The sequence below is a fragment of the Bos grunniens genome, chromosome 24 (assembly GCF_055505025.1).
Source record: "Bos grunniens cultivar Pamir isolate PY7600 chromosome 24, Bosgru_T2T1.0, whole genome shotgun sequence".
NCBI classification, from domain to species: Eukaryota; Metazoa; Chordata; class Mammalia; order Artiodactyla; family Bovidae; genus Bos; species Bos grunniens.
Window position 1 is genome coordinate 16,645,192 of NC_141188.1, and position 18,430 is coordinate 16,663,621.

The 18,430-nt window shown below is 35.7% G+C and overlaps 1 pseudogene; it reads left to right on the forward strand.

The window, feature by feature from the left end:
• The first annotated feature begins 203 nt into the window (after nt 1–203).
• Nucleotides 204–18,430, forward strand: part of LOC147345909 (N-acetyllactosaminide beta-1,3-N-acetylglucosaminyltransferase 2-like) — a 104,116-nt pseudogene continuing 85,889 nt past the window's right edge.

An 18,430-nucleotide genomic window follows, 5' to 3' on the forward strand; every position in this document is an offset into this window, starting at 1 on the left:
CTGTATTTACTATATTTTTTTCCCATACCTACATCACTATGATAAAGTTTAATTTATAAATGAGGCACAGGAAAATGAACAAAAAGAATAATTAGAGCAATTATAACAATACACAGTAATAAAAGTTACAGTCTCTCTCCCCACCTCAAAATAGCTTATTGTACAAAACTTAAAGACTTTTTCATCTTTACTAAATATGCGTCATGAACTGGGGCAACTGGGGCCATAATTTTTGCAACCTGAGGTGTGACGGCAAAACTACTCGTATTTATTTCTCTTTCACAATTTTTTTTAATATTTTTTTGATGTGGACCATTTTTAAAGTCTTTGTTGAGTTGGTTAAAATATTGCCTCTGTTTTATGTTTTGTTTTGTTTTGTTTTGCTTGGCTGTGAGGCATGTAAAATCCGAGTTTCATCACCAGAGACTGAACCTGTACCCACTGCAGTGGAAGACAAAGTTTTAACCATTGGACTGCCAGAGAAGTCCTTCCTTCTTCACAATGTTTGATCGGTTATTCATTCTTACTCTACATTTTAGCAACTTCAATATACAATTTTTTTTCTTTATCCTTTTTTCACTAAAAGAAAACATTTTGAGTCTTCTCTTTGGTATATTCGAGTTGTGAGCATTACCATTCTTGCACTTTGTGTCCATTTTTAGGTAAAATAAGGGTTATTGGAACACAAGGGCTGTATGGCTACAGGAGGGTAGTGCCTATGGGTTGGGCAGATTAATGACACATCTGGATCTTCAGGGAATAGGATGGCATGAGAGTTTATCTCCCTACTCAGAAGAGAGGGCAAATTAAAATTTATGAAATGTTTATTTCTGGAATTTTTTATTTAATCTTTTCAGACCAATGTTGATTACAGAAAGCAAAACTATGGACAAAGGGCACTATGGGGAAAAAAAAAGATATCTGAAGAAAGAAAAGGTTAATAAGAAGAGCAATTCTCTCTAAGAGAGCAGTGATGATATTTGTCAATGTTTCTATATTTTATTGTAATATAAGCATATCTCATACTTTACTTTTTAAAATATTGGCTTCAAAGATACTGCCTTTTTTTTTTTTTTTTTTTTACAAATTGAAGGTCTGTAGCAGTCCTGCATTGTCAAATGATGGCTATCATTTTTTAGCATTAAAGAGTGTATGAAATGTCTTTCTTTCTTTATGCCTGATCTTAGTTGCACACAGGGGATCTTAGATCTTCCTTGTATCATGCAGAATCTTTAGTTGAGGCATGGAGGATCTTTTAGTTGTGGAATGTGGAATCTAGCTCCCTGACTAGGGATCTAATTCCTTGACCCCAGGTCCCCTGCATTGGGAGTACAGAGTCTCAGCCACTGGGCCACCAGGGAAGTCTCAATAATGTGTTTTCTTTTAATTTTAAATTTACTTATTTTTTTCACTGAAGGATAATTGCTTTACAGTGTTGTGTTGGTTTCTGCCAAATATCAACACGAATCAGTCATAGCTATACATATGTCCCCTCCCTCTTTAACCTCCCTCCTATCTCCCTCCCCATCCCACCCTTCTAGGTTTTTGCAGAGCCCCTGTTTGAGTTCCCTGAGTCATATAACAGGTTTGCATTGGCTATCTGTTTTACATATGGTGATGTAAGTTCCAATGTTGAGGTATATGCATTGTTTTTTAAAAAGACATATGATATTGCATACTCAATATACTATAATATAGTACAAATATAACTTTTATATGCAGTTGGGAAATCAAATAAACTCATGTGTCTTACTTTATTGTGATATCCACTTTATTGAGGTAGTCTGAAGCAGAACCCACAATATCTCCAAGGTGTGCATGTATAATAGAAAAGAACAAATCTGACTCCATACTGAATCTACTTCTTTTACTTTAATCTTTGTGTTCTATTGTTTTTTTGCTACAAGTTAACCACTAAAGGGATGTTTCTCATAGCCATGCATAATGGCCCACCTCCAGAAACCTTACCTTCCATATCTGAGTGTGAAGTTAAAATACCTTTGTTTAAGCTCACAGGAAGCATCCTGACAGGGTTCACCTGTGAATCAGATCAGATCAGTCACTCAGTCGCGTCCGACTCTTTGCAACCCCATGAATCTCAGCACGAAAGGCCTCCCTGTCCATCACCAACTCCCGGAGTTCACCCAGACTCATATCCATCGAGTCAGTGATGCCATTCAGCCATCTCATCCTCTCTCGTCCCCTTCTCCTCCTGCCCCCAATCCCTCCCAGCATCAGAGTCTTTTCCAATGACTCAACTCTTCACATGAGGTGGCCAAAGTACTGGAGTTTCAGCTTTAGCATCATTCCTTCCACAGAAATCCCAGGGCTGATCTCCTTCAGAATGGACTGGTTGGATCTCCTTGCAGTCCAAGGGACTCTCAAGAGTCTTCTCCAACACCACAGTCCAGAAGCATCAATTCTTAGGTGTTCAGCTTTCTTCACAGTCCAACTCTCACATCCATACATGACCACAGGAAAAACCATAGCCTTGACTAGACGAACCTTTGTTGGCAAAGTAATGTCTCTGCTTTTGAATATGCTATCTAGGTTGGTCATAACTTTCCTTCTAAGGAGTAAGTGTCTTTTAATTTCATAGCTGCAGTCACCATGATTTTGGAGCCCAGAAAAATAATCTGACACTGTTTCCACTGTTTCCCCATCTATTTCCCATGAAGTGATGGGACCAGATGCCATGATCTTAGTTTTCTGAATGTTGAGCTTTAAGCCAACTTTTTCACTCTCCACTTTCACTTTCATCAAGAGGCTTTTGAGTTCCTCTTCACTTTCTGCCATAAGGGTGATGTCATCTGCATATCTGAGGTTATTGATATTTCTCCCGGCAATCTTGATTCCAGTTTGTGTTTCATCCAGTCCAGCATTTCTCATGATGTACTCTGCATATAAGTTAAATAAACAGGGTGACAATATACAGCCTTGACAAACTCCTTTTTCTATTTGGAACCAGTCTGTTGTTCCATGTCCAGTTCTAACTCTTGTTTCCTGACCTGCATACAAATTTCTCAAGAGGCAAATCAGGTGGTCTGGTATTCCCATCTGTTTCAGAATTTTCCACAGTTTATTGTGATTCACACAGTCAAAGGCTTTGGCATAGTCAATAAAGCAGAAATAGATGTTCTTCTGGAACTCTCTTGCTTTTTCTATGATCCAGCAGATGTTGGCAATTTGATCTCTGGTTCCTCTGCGTTTTCTAAAACCAGCTTGAACGTCAGGAAGTTCACAGTTCACATATTGCTGAAGCCTGGCTTGGAGAATTTTGAGCATTACTTTGCTAGCGTGTGAGATGAGTGCAATTGTGCGGTAGTTTGAACATTCTTTGACATTGCCTTTCTTTGGGATTGGAATGAAAACTGCCCTTTTCCAGTCCTGTGGCCACTACTGAGTTTTCCAAATTTGCTGGCATATTGAGTGCAGCACTTTCACAGCATCATCTTTCAGGATTTGAAATAGCTCAACTGGAATTCTATTACCTCCACTAGCTTTGTTCGTAGTGATGCTTTCTAAGGCCCACTTGACTTCACATTCCAGGATGTCTGGCTCTAGGTCAGTGATCACACCATCGTGATTATCTGGGTCATAAAGATCTTTTTTGTACAGTTCTTCTGTGTATTCTTGCCATGTCTTCTTGATATCTTCTGCTTCTGTTAGGTCCATACCATTTCTGTCCTTTATTGAGCTCATCTTTGCATGAAATGTTCCTTTGGTATCTCTAATTTTCTTGAAGAGATCCCTAGTCTTTCCCATTCTGTTGTTTTCCTCTATTTCTTTGCATTGATCAGTGCTTTCTTGCTCATTCTTTTGCATTGATCATTGCTTTCTCATCTCTTCTTGCTATTCTTTGGAACTCTGCATTCAGATGTTTACATCTTTCCTTTTCTCCTTTGCTTTTCCATTCACCTGTGAATGGCTGTAGGGAAAAGTGAAAGTGAAAGTCGCTCTGTCCTGTCCAACTCTTTGCAACCCCGTGGACTATACAGTCTATGGAATTCACTGTAGTAAAGAAGATATTAACACATCTCCTCTGGAGTCTAACTGAAATCAGGATATATTAACAAAAGCTTATCACTTTTTTTTTTTTTTTTTACTTTACTTCTTTACCTTTCTCTGTTTGTTCTGTAAAAGAAACTAGCATCCAAACCCAAGCACAATGGTTCTTTGACACAAGTCCACCATCTTCTCAGTTGGCTAGCTTTCTGAATACAGTCTCTATTCCTTGCCCCAACAATAGGATTTATTGGCCTGTCATGCTGCAAGGAGTGTGATTTTGGACTCAGTAACACTGTACATAATAATGTGGGAGTTGTTTACACTGTCATGGAACTGTAAGGATATATTCTGCTAGTTATTTGCTTACTTCATCCTTAAATCCTTGAAAACCCCTGACCAGTCCATGATTCATGATGCAACTCTTCATTAAGCTGTTTAAAAAAATAAAAAAAGACTTTGAATTAGGTTGTTCAATAAAAATTCTGCCTCATAATGGATTATGTAAGCTTTCTGTTCTGCAATAATTTCAACTATTAAGTGAATCTTTTGAGATCAGCTCTCCCTGATAGCTTAATAAATAAGCACATGCATCAGAGAAACACTTCCTTTATCCACTCCTCTAATTCATTTACCCAAACATGAAAACTCTGTGAACAGTTTTGCGAAAGCTTGACAAGTGCCTATTTGTCTCCCTTTGATACTATTTTGAGAATATAGCAGGTATTTCCTCACCTATCTATATATGAAAGTCTAAAATTTCTAATTTGCTTTGTTTTTTAAATTTGAATTCCTAGAATTATCTTTCATATAACATTTGTTACATGTTTTGTGAACATTGTATGCTTTCTATAAAGAATTTCATGTATATATGTAAGAGGCATAAACTGGACTTATATAAATGACAGTGGGCAAAGTCTTTTTGTTTGTTTTTCTATAAATTTTCTACTCATGTCTTTGGGTAGGCAACATGTTCTGTTTCATTTCAGAGTATCTATTTTGTACAGAAATGCTAATTTTTTCTAGCAAAACTTAAATATCCTAATCATTGACATGTTTAAAATTCAGTTACTTTGGTTTAAATATGCTTTCAGGTTTTATCTACTCTCCCCCAGCCTAAATTTGTCCCCAAATCTTAAATGTTTTCTCTTTGTTCTACTTTCGAGGGTGATGTTAGGCTGAATCCCCATCAAGTTCTGTGGAAATAAGTATCCCAATCCATACATTTCTTGTCCCAGCTATACTTATGCCAAATTGGAGGGTTTTTCCATGTCATATATATGTGTGAATCTTGTAAGTTTATAATACTGTTTAAGGTACAGTACTAAAAATTTCTTTTTTCCAAACTATATTTACTCACTAATCCTACCATGTGAATTTTATAATCATCTTCCAAAATGATCCTTTTTAATTTGTTTTGAAATTTCATTGGCTTATAACTTCATTTGTGAGACTGAAATCTTTACAACTTTTATTGTAAATTTATTTAGGACAATTTTTTATCCTTCAGGCAAGTTTAGTATTTTCTTACATAACTTCAAATTGATTTTTTGTTAACTTTTTTCTGTGCATGTGCATGTGTGTGTATACACTTGCAAATGTAATTTTATTATATTTCTGAATCAGTTATTCTTAATTACTATAAATGCAATTATTTTTATATATTTTCTGCATTGGTCCACCATATTATGGTTTTTCAATAGTTTACTTCAGCTTTTTGAAAGATAATTTTACCATCTAAAAGGTAACAATTTTTCCTGTTATATGCCAATATTTTTCTTATCATATATACTAGAGCTTCCAAAAATTTCCAAAAATGCTAGTAGATTAAATATTTTGATCATAAATGTTTTAATGTAAATGGATCTGCTGCTGCTGCTGCTAAGTTGCTTCAGTCCTGTCCGACTCTGTGCGACCCCATAGACGGCAGCCCACCAGGCTCCTCCGTCACTGGGATTCTCCAGGCAAGAACACTAGAGTGGGTTTCCATGTCCTTCTCCAATGCATGAAAGTGAAGAGTGAAAGTGAAGTCGCTCAGTTGTGTCCGACTCTTAGTGACCCCATGGACTGCAGCCTACCAGGCTCCTCCACCCATGGGATTTTCCAGGCAAGAGTACTGGAGTGGGTCGGTCACCATTGCCTTCTCCGGTAAATAGATCTAGAGATTTACAATTACAGATAATGTTGGTGGTAAATCTGAGTGGTGATTCTTAATCACATCACCCAATTACTAGAGGTATCCTAATTTAATTTCCCCAAAGTCTTGGGAGTTACTGGGGGTTTATGGGAAGTAAGTGCTGGACATGAGAATGTATTCATAGCCTATTTTTGTTTGCTTTGTTTTAAAGAGGAGACCCCTAATCAGAATTGTGCTTCTTTCTTTTCAGAACTTTTAACAAATAGCCACAAAGATATATTTGCTTTGCTTAACTATCTCTACAGTTTGCTACAAAAAGAGTGAGCTTACTAAATAAAGCTGCATAAACTATTCATTGGGAATAAAAAGATAAAATATAACTATTTATGAAAAATTAACTATGGGACAGATATCATAATAAAAAATATATCTGTCATCAGACATTTGAAAAGTTAGTGTTGACATTTTTCTTTATTATTTCCTCCCTTTATGTACACTTACACATACACACACACACACACATACATGTTCCTGAGAGGTAATTACTGTTACCTTTTTATAGGAAACTGAGGCAATATGGCACTAAAGTAGCTTGTACATAGTTACTTAACTATTAATGCTGATATTTGGATGCAAAATTCTGTTATTTTCACTGTAAGATGATGTTCTTGCCACTGCACCACGTTTGCCTTACACAGCAATGAAATAGCAAATAGCACTATGGAGATATATGGGAGAAAGAGAAATATTTTAACTGAGGATGTTCAAGAAGACTTCCTATGTACAATCTGCGATGTCAAAAATGACTTCAACAATGGATATAATTGGATCATAATCAAGGATAGTCTTCTTTTTAAATCTTTGTAGTGTTAGAATTTCATGAATATACATTTAGATAGAGAAAGTTCATCTAAATGTTTGAGAAGTCCATGCAGCATCTATAAAATCTGATAAGTAGATCCAGCCTGATAATCATCATTCATGCATGCGTGCCTGCTAAGTCACTTCAGTCATGTCCAACTCTGTGTGATCCTATGGATTGTAGCCCTCCAGGCTCTTCTCTCCATGGGATTCTCCAGGCAAGAATACTGGAGTGGATTGCCATGCCCTCCTCCAGGGGATCTTCCTGATCCAGGAATTGAACCCAGATATGCTATATCTCCTGCATTGGCAGGTGGATTCTTTACACTAGCACCACTTGGGAAGCCCTGATAATCACCATAGATCTCTGTAATTTCACTTAGTAACTGTAAATTTCTAAAACATCTAGGCTGATTTGTTTCAAATATTGTTAGACTAAGTAGTGAACCATTATAACACTGTAGTAAATTCAAGACAGTACTTACTGTGAATCTGAGCCTGCAGACTCAAGATATATATATATATATTTATATACACATATATATGTATATGTATACAAGATATATATATATATATGTATGTGTATCTATGTATGTATATATATATGTATACATGTGTATACTATATATATATATATATATACACACACACACACACACATATATGCTTCATCATTCACTATCAATTTCTAATTACTGAATATCCACTTTAGGTCTACATAATATCCTAGAAGTGGTCTCTAATGCCATATGCTGTGTAAAATGTTCATGTCCCTTTCCTTATACATGTGCTGTGTGTGTGTTGATGATAGAGGTATTTGGAAAAAATTATATTGCATTAACAGAAATACAATGTCCAGGATAAAGTTTGCATTTGCTCAGCTCTACGAGTTGGTTGGCACAAATGTGGTTGGCACATTTAGATTATCTTATTTAATTCTGGATGATAAAGTTCATGGGTCATATTGACAGACATTGGTACATAGGGAGGATTTCCTTTGTTTTGGATAGACATAAAACCTTGCTATATGAGTGGTTTAACAACTTTGGTACTTTATACTTTGAGAACATGAGAATTAGGGACACAGCATAGCAGTCTTCAAACTTTGAAAGGGTTTCATGTAGCAGAAGGAAAACATGGAATTTCCCGGGGCCCAGCAAGGACTGGAAGGCTACAGGTTGCAAAGTCAGACACAACTGAAGCTACAAAGGATGCAAGAAAGTTTATTAAAACAAAAGGGTAGAAATTACTGTAAAGAGAGAGGATTATGGGACTAGGTCATCAGAGAGAGGAATTCTGGGAACACAAAGTGAGAGGGGGATGCTGGGAACATTCATCAGTTACAGAGATGAAAAAAATGTTACAGTGGTAAAGAATTCAAGTTTATCCCTCTTAATTTTTTGAGAGAAAAGATATGCTGATCTTGGCAGGCAGAGTTTCTTGTTATCAGAGGTATTCAAGCTATGAAATGACATGCTGGAGGGATTCAACCCCTCAGTGGAGGATGGAATTAGATAGTCCATGATATCTTCAGACACTGCATCCATAATTATATGAAAAAATCCACTCACTACCAGTTTCATTATTTCCATGATTATAGTTCCAATCATGCTCAACACTGATTCAAACTTCAAGGCTTTTGCAACCAGAATCTACACCTTTTTCAAAATTCAAGGGTTTTCTCCTCCCCTCTCCCCTTGGCTAACATAACTTCCTGTTTTGAAAAGCAGGAAAAAGCCCAAAGGTATCATACATATCAAAGAGCTTTTGAAATATAACATTTTGATGAGTTAAAAAGTAAAGCAGTAAGAAATAAGTATGGATTAAATGTCTTCTAAAAAAATGGGTGGTAAAAATTGATAGAACAGCACCTGGCAAACCATACTGCAGACTTTGCCAAGCCCGAATGTTTGAAATATTCTTTGTTACACTTGACAAAGTCAACCCTGCTGAGTGTCTCAAAAGATATTGCCACTACATGTTGGCAAAGCAACCCATAAATACATGGTCCAAGTTTTCAAACAGTTTCTTCAATCCAGAAACAAAATACAGTCCAATTCCTTTTAAGTGAAAGAAGGTTTCCTGGGATGTTTCCAATTGGGGGAAATAAATTTGGAAGAACACAGCTTTTGAAAATAGCATTGCTGATATAATCATTGCCCTTCCAATCAATGAAAAACTCGTACTTCAGTTTTATATAGTACACTGTGTACTTTTTTTTTTTAGTCCAAAGGGAATAGTTTGCTTCATACATATATAGCTCCTTATAAAATCCTGTCATTACTGTTATGGCTATTACCTCACTCCTTCACTCACTTTCTTCTTTTTGTCTTTTTTCTTGCATCTTCTATATTCTCCTCTCCCCATTTACTGACCCCTCTTCTATATTCTATATTATACCCATTTTTCCTATTTATCCTTTTCATTTTCTGTTGCTTTAACTACAAGCATGACAGTAGGTTCTTCAGCAGCCATACTGTACTCCAAAGTGAACTTTAATTATGAAAGTCAAGCATTGAGAATAACAGAAAAGGATTCCTGGTCATTATTGACTATGAAGCCACCATATCAGTTGTAGACTCACCCTTTAAAATTCTTTTTATTTGTGAGAAATATAGCATTTCTTTGTTTAAAGTACTGTTGAGTTTCCAGTTGAATATAGCCAAATTGTATTCTAATTGCTTTATCAATAGAATCAGAGAATATGCTAGAAATAATCCCAATGTATAAAACTCAACCCAAGTGAATCCTGCTCTGGGAAACATTCATTGATCTCAGAAAACAAGTAGCATTACTCTTTCTCTGTTTTCTTATATTACATTTGTGACAACATTTATAGAAATATTATGATTACTGATTACCTGTCTCTCTCTCACTCATTTACTGTAGAGGACTGGTATACCCAGAGAACTGAAAAAAGTGACAGAGATCCTGCAATACAGGAGATAATAAATATACTCTAGTTTATTATTGGAAAGGTCCAAGAAGGACTTCTCTGGTGGCTCATCAGTAAAAGAATCTCCCTGCAATGCAGGAGACATGGGTTCCATCCCAAGGCTGGGAAGATCTCCTGGAGAAGAAAATGGCAACTCATTTCCCAGTATTCTTGCCTGGGAAATCCCATATACAGAAAAACCTAGTGGGCTACAGTCCAGGGGATCACAAAATAGTCAGACACCACTTAGCAACTAAACCACCACCAAACTACCACCATCACCGAGAAGGTAGGTAAGCCAATGGTCCTATAACGGGAAAATGTGGTAGTCAATAATGTGGCTCACTCACAAGGCTGGCAAGACAGTTCCAGCAAAGAAAACAAGGGCCTGGGAGGGAGAACCTGAATATCAAGCAGGCTAACAAGTCAGCCCTTAGGCAAAGTAGAAAGGCTGAGACTCAGGCCTGGGAAATGACATCTGAAAGGACACTTGGTTACAGAACCACTGCAGCAGGACATTGATGACAATCAGAGTAGAAGGTTATACAGAAGTGATGCAGCTTTAGTTAAGGATTCTTTAAGACCTCCAAGGGTTAATATGTTGTAATTCGGTTGGCATGAAAAGAGAGCACTGACGGTAAGAAAGACCAAAACATTTTCATAGCAGTTTGGTATTTGCCTGCTGTAATTCTACTCTGCTTATAGCAATGATAGTCGAATTGATAGCAAAAGACTCCTTCCTAATCCATTTCTAGCCCATCAGAAACCAATATTTTTAAGCTTCTAAAATGTTAGGGGACTTTGGAATTCTGCCTTAATTCTTTTTAACTTTCATTTTATATATACATAATTCCATATATCCCACTGCATCAAATACTATCCAATTAGGATAAATGAATGCTGCAAATATTTTTCAATTCCCACTCCTGTCTGTATGCATACCAGTCCTCACTAATCAGGAAACACATTTTTATCACTATGAAAGAATTTCACCCCAAAGTCCTTTCAAATCAGTACTCTAGAAAAATGCCACACTATTTCAGGGTAGAAATTCAGTATGCAGTGTTTTTCCATTCCTGTGCCATATATTAAAAGTCACCAAATTTTCATGTCCATTAGATCTCCTTCTTTAGCTTGAGAGAAGCAGAGCCAACTGTTTGCGCACCCAGAATTAATGCCTGAAACTGATTTCAATCTTCTCCCTCTCACTGCAACACTCCTCCAATATTCTTTCTCTTGTCACCACTAAATGGTACCATGTTCTTTCCTGTTGTTCAATGAAAAATTTCAACTTTAACTTTGTCTCATCTTTCCCTTATTCCCTGCCTATAATCAATTGTAGAATTGTGTTAGTTACATTATCTAAATATATACTTAGTCTTTCCCCTACTCTCTACTACGACCTTAAATTCAGGGTTGTATGATTTTGGTTTTTTTTGTTATTGTTCAGTGACTGAATAGTATCTGACTCTGCTCCCTCATGAACTGCAGCATGCCAGGCTGCTCTGTCCTTCACAAGGTTCTATGATTGCTTGCCTAGATTACTAAAGCAGATCGAAGTTTGTTATTTCCAATTCATCCTCCATGTTGAAGCCACAGTGATGTTTATAAAATAAACTTCTCTGCTTTTTATTCTAAACCATTTTTCCATTGACCTTAGAATAAAGTCCAGCTTCATGAAAATGTTTATAAGTATCTTCATTATCCTCTTACCTCTCTACACTTCCTCTCTTTTTCCCATCTCATTCAACAGTATCCTGCAGAGACTTTCAATATTTTGTGCATTCAATTTCTTTTACCTACTAACTCTTCTTCATATTTTGATGCATAGTTGATATCATAGAACACTTTGACATCTATACATTGCTCATTAATTTATCAGCAAATATATATTGAGCTTATATCACATGCCTGGGCATTGTTTTGTTGTACAAGGGTAAAAATACCACTGTTCCTGCATACAAACACTTATTATTTACTGAAAAGGCATTTAACAATCAATAATTATATAGCTATTTATAACAACTACTGGATCAAATATATGTTAAACATTACTTTTAATCTACAATTAAAATTCTTTTATCTACTAATCTTGGAGCAGATGATCCTTGATAGAATAAAAAGCAAAAACACATACTTACCTAGATTCCCATAAGTATATAATAAACCCAATGTCAGTTGGCACCCCTTACATGAAGAAAGGATATAAATGGATTCTGTCTATGTGTGTCCTATAAAAGATTCCTGATCTTGGTATTTAGAGCTCAGTGGATGTGTTGAAACAACTTTTTTCTGTAGAACTGGGACAATGGTGATAAAAAATGAAACATTATCACCCTCCTCTCTTTGGGGATGAAAATTCAAGAAACTTTACAGAGTTCTTTGGGTGATCCTGTCTCAGGTTCATTCCCAGAGGAAGATCTTCAAGAATTCACAGGGAGGGAACAGAGTCCAAGCTGTTAACCTGGTCACTACAGAAGTGCTCAGAATCCATAAAAATCAACTAATTCTGCAAGTATATAGACTGAAAATGTGAAGTCTCTCTGTTTCCAGCTCTAGAGTCATTAAAAGTTGAGCTTTGCAGAATATGAATGGAAAACTGTATCTCGATTATGGACTAAAAGAAACCAGAACTTAAGGGACACAACGCTCTGTGCATGACCCATATTTAACAGGGATACCAAGTAACACAACCAAATTCATGCTGCAAGACAGTTGTTTGTACATCGCACTTGTATCACCTTTCAAGCTCAACCTTTGGAATCACTCCTTTGGACTGACGAATCCTTGAGGTACTTGGTTATTTTGAAAGAGAGGTTTCAAGAGAAATATAGGAAGCTCCTTGCTAAACAAAACATGTGAGAAAATAATTGTGATATAATGTTTTCTTGAATTTTGAATTAGTGAAATATTTTATACCAATTGCAGCATGAATTATGAAAATTTATATAAAAGTAAAGTTACAAACAGCCACTGCTGCTGCTGCTAAGTTGCTTCAGTCATGTCCGACTCTGTGCGACCCCATAGACAGCAGCCCACCAGACTTCCCCGTCCCTGGGATTCTCCAGGCAAGAACACTGGAGTGGGTTGCCATTTCCTTCTCCAGTGCATGAAAGTGAAAAGTGAAAGTGAAGTCACTCAGTCGTGTCCGACTCTAGCGACCCCATGGACTGCAGCCTACCAGGCTTCTCTGTCCATGGGATATTCCAGGCAAAAGTACTGGAGCTGAATATCAATTTTTGTCTAGAAAGTGAGGAGCCAGAGATTTGCTTGAGCAAGGGGTTGTTGTGATTAGACTTGCATGTAAGGTACATAATTCTGTGCATTTAGGATGGTATTGCAAAGAATGAATCATGGGAACACCCAGCATAAATATGGGAGGTTTATCTCTATAGTGACAAAGTAAGATGGTTTGTGTCATCTACTACCCTATTAAGAAAATCACTTCTTCTCTCTGTAATATCTAATATATAAGGAAGTGATAAAAATTGAACAAACAAAAAGAATAAACAAGTGAAAAGAAAGAACAAAACCAAAACACATCTTACATGACTTAAGTATGAAAATCATCCTAGAGTTTATCCCTCTACTTCCCTCTGTTCTCACTCAATGTCAAAAAGAATAGCTATGAAGAAGTTTATCCAGAGGTAAAGAATATAAATTTAAAGACTGATAAAGTTCAACAAAATCTCCAAGATCATTTTCAAAATGAGAGAGACTCAGGATAAAAGTGACAGATCTGAAAGCAGAACAGAAATTTTTTGCTTCTCCACAGAACACTTTTGCAAGGGATACTTCGGAGAAGGCAGAGTGAACCTTTGCAGATGATGCTCAGAGAAAGTGCTGACCTTTTGCTTTCTCAGGGGCCAGGCTCCATAAACTGTAATTGGGCAGATCTGGAACTGCTCTCAATCTTTCTCTTGCAGCTACAGGGCTACTCTGTTGACACTGATGATCAGGACACTAGCAGAGGGCAGCAAGAGGCAGTCCTCTACACCTCTCCTGAGACAAAGCATAACAGGCTTTCCTGGGTACAAGGAAGAAAATCCAGCTCATTAAAGAAAGAAAGTTTTCTCTGACATATTGCCCTCCTCCTCGCACATTTCCCCTCTTGTCTTCATTTCTAAGCCTGACCCCCTTATCTCACCTTTGCCCAGAGGGTCAACAAAACTTCATGGTTGACACTGATTTTCTAACAGCAGCAATTTTAACCCAGTAAAAAGTATCCCCAAAGCACAAAAGGTATCAAAAGTGCCTCTCTAATAACTTGATACTGTGACTAATTCACAAAGGTATAAAGTGAGGGTGGTGGTGTTTAGTTCTTGGGTTTTGCAATCAAGTGGATGTTCACCTGCCCTTGTCTCACCTCTTAGTTGTTGTGAACAATCTTTTTTTAATGGGATGTTTCTGCATCCGAGATCCACATCTATGCATTTGTTCTATGGGCTAATATTTGTCTTCATAGTTTTGCTGTTATAATTATCTTTCTAGAAGATGCAATAATTTCAATTGCACTCAAGTATCCACCTCCCTGCCTTACCTTTACCTTAATTTATCATGGAAAGTTTCAAACCTAATCAAAATTTCAGAGAATAGTATAATAACCATAAATATTTCATCTATGTTCAACTTTCATCCACTCTTATCCAGTCCTTTCATATCTATACTACTCTGTCTTTTCCCTCATTCCATAATATTTTAAAGCAAAACTCAAATAGTATATCTTTTCTTCTGTAGATATTTTAATAGGGGATATTAAAAAGATGACAAATCTTAAAAAAACAAATTGTCATACATCTAGGCTCCTTAAAGGATTAATAAGTGCTTCTTATGATCATATATGCCAATTATCTCAATAAATGTCTAAAGGTGTATTTGTTTAATACAAATTCAAGGTCCATTCACTGTGATATGTCTTTAGTTCTCTTCCAATTTATAAATTGTATCTTCATTATTTTTTTTTTTCCCTTGAACATTACAAAACTGAATCTTTGGCCTATAGCATTTTCCACAGTCTCAGTTTTGGTAATCATATTTTTCATACCTTTTTCATAACATTGTTTCATATTTTCTGTGTCTCCTTCATTTTCTAAAAATTGATCAAGTTTTAATCATATTTAGATTTGATCTTTTTGAAAAATTTTTTTGTTTAGGTGGTATCGTGTATTTCCATGAGGAAGTATACAAATACTTGTGTTTCTCTTTGAAACTATGTTTTTGTTACAATTATTGAATTTGTCTACAATTTACATTATTTAAATTACATCAATTTGTTAAAATTTCTTATTACAATACATAACAGCTTATTTTACACATGAATTATACTGCTAAACCTCTCTGGCAACAATCAAAGAGATGTAAATGATAGTGAATGGACAGGCAGAACTGATAAGGCAGGAAATGGAACACATATCTTTTTTTTAATGTAAATTATTTATTTTAATTGGAGGCTAATAACTTTACAATATTGTATTGGCTTTGGGATACATCAACATGAATCCGCCACAGGTGTATATGTGTTCCCCATCCTGAACCCCCCTCCCACCTCCCTCCCCATACCATCCCTCTGGGTCATCCCAGTGCACCAGCCCCAAGCATCCTGTATCATGCATCGAACCTGGACTGGCGATTCGTTTCACATATGATATTATACATGTTTCAATGCCATTCTCCAAAATCATCCCACCCTTGCCCTCTCCGACAGAGTCCATAAGACTGTTCCAAACATCTGTGTCTTTTTTGGTGTCTTGCATACAGAGTTATTGTTACCATCTTTCTAAATTCCATATATATGCGTTAGTATACTATATTGGAACATATACCTTGAAGAAACTGATATTTCATATTCTAACCCTTGAAAAATAATTATGCGAATATAGATGGTACTAGTAACTCTGAGGTCAGCATTGAAAGTATCTGCATAGACCATACTCATTGATCTAACCATAGTTCAGTTTATACTTTAATTATATCCCAAAGGAAAACAGGTAAATAATGGAGATAAATGATGTCCAATGTGCAATAATGTATACTTTGGAATACCTGGAAAAATACACACACGTACATGCACATGTATAAATTAATGTATGCTTTTAATTAAAATACACATGAACAAAATTACACAAATTATATCAGAGCTTCATGAATTTTTTCTGAATTTGAAGATGTCATATAACCAGCACTTAAGTAAAAAAAAGAAAGGAAAACCACAATATCAATATCTTCCTAGGTGACTACTCTTGTCCCCTGCTAATCACCATTCTCCTTTCAAGGATGAACACTATTTGCACTTCTAATACCTACATCGTTTTACTTGTTTTGGAATGTTATATAATCCAAAAGCAATGTTATATGCTTTTTGTGTCTACTCAACATTTTGATTGTGGAAATAATCTACAGTGTTACATGTAGCTGTGTAGCATTGCTATGTATACAATATTCTGTGGTGTAATTATACAAAATTTATGCATTCTACCATTGGTGGATAATTGTGAATTGTGTTGTGTCTATTTTTTTTCTAATTACAAATAGTACTGTAGCAAACATTTTTTACATATCATTTGGTGAAAAAAATGTATAGATTCCTTTTATATATATATATATATATACATATATACACACACAGACACTCAGAAGTGAGATTTGTGGATTGTCAAATATGCATAAGTTCAGGTTTACTATATATTGCCAAAGAGTCTTCTGAATAAGTTATATCAACTTAAACTTCTACCATCCATGTATGAGAATGCAATTTTATTTACATCTTTGCTCATGTTTTATACACTTATTTTACATTCTCAGCATTCTGGCAAATTTTTCCTGGTATCACACTATGGTTTTTCTTTTTCTTTTTTTCTGATCTCTAGTAAAGTTAAATCCTTATGTTTACCTCTCTTGCTAATTGCTTTTTCAAATCTTTTGCCATTTTACTGTTGCATTGTCTTTGTTTTCATAAATTTTAAATATTCTATGTATTTGGCATTATTTTCTCATCTGGAGGAAAATAAATATGAGATACAAGAAAGAGCAAGAATATTCATTTTTGTAAATTTTGTAAGTTTTTGCATTGCCGAATTTAGCCGAGCACATCAGTTGTAATTCTAAAACGTACCTGAAGCACTATTCCTCAGTGATAAAGGGTATGTTCTCTTCACCCATGTAATATAGTACACTGATGTGCTATTGTAGAGATTTGATAGAAGAAAATAAAATGACAAATACAGATACAACAGTGGCAAGAACAGTTCAGGCAGAAGAAGACTTATTTATTACAAAAATAATCTATGTAAATATTGTGAGATTCTAGTGAATGCTTACCACCAAAACATATACAGAAACATCCATCCCTGAAAATGAGCTATCAGCAAGACTGAATAGAGACAAAGAGAAGGGGGACAGCTAGCAATGAGGGTGTCTCTCTTCCTCCACTGTAGTCCCTCAGTGAGGAGAAAGGATCCCATGGCAAGTGCCACTGTGATACACATTTTCCCATCAACTGGTTATATAACTATTTTGCCATCATTTATATACGGGTTTAATTTAACTTTTAACCACTGGCATATTGCTTGTTTTGTATGTTTGTTTGTTTTTTGGCTTCTTTTTTTTAATATAAATTTATTTATTCTAATTGGAGGTTAATTACTTTACAATATTGTATTGGTTTTGCCATACATCAACATGAATCTGCCACAGGTATATGGGAGAATGGCATTGAAATATGTATAATATCATATATGAAACAAATCACCAGTTTTGGCTTCTTTTTTTTATTTATTTATTTATTTATTTTTTAAATTTTATTTTATTTTTAAACTTTACATAATTGTATTGGTTTGGGAGAGTGACATTGAAACATGTAGAATATCATGTAAGAAACGAGTTGCCAGTCCAGGTTCGATGCGCGATACTGGATGCTTGGGGCTGGTGCACTGGGACGACCCAGAGGGATGGTGTGGGGAGGGAGGAGGGAGGAGGGTTCAGGATGGGGAACACATGTATGCCTGTGGCGGATTCATTTTGATACTTGGCTTCTTTTTGATTCAGCTCCTTGGGTTCACATTTACTACTTAAAATTTCCCATTCAAATATGAATAAAGTTACCATATATTGGCTACCTATGTATCTGCCAAAACACAAATTAAAAGATAGCTAAATGGAATATCCAAAATGGTCAGCTGTTTTCAAAATTACAAAGTAGTTATCCTCCTCTCCTTCCTCCATAAAACACAGCTCTCAATAGGTGAGCCCTCTTATATTAGTATATTATAATCATCTCTTAATAGGATATAAATCTTTTGGTTCTAAAATACCATTTTAAAGTTGTCATTAAAATGTGACTGATTACCAGTTCTTAAGACATTTAATGACTCAGTGTGAAATTGACCCAGTTGCTGGGTTGGTAAGGGAGCAACTTATTTATATCTCCTTAATGAACATTAAATGTCTTTCTGGAGTGATGAAGCAGGTGATAGTAAAACAAGAGGTACAAAGAT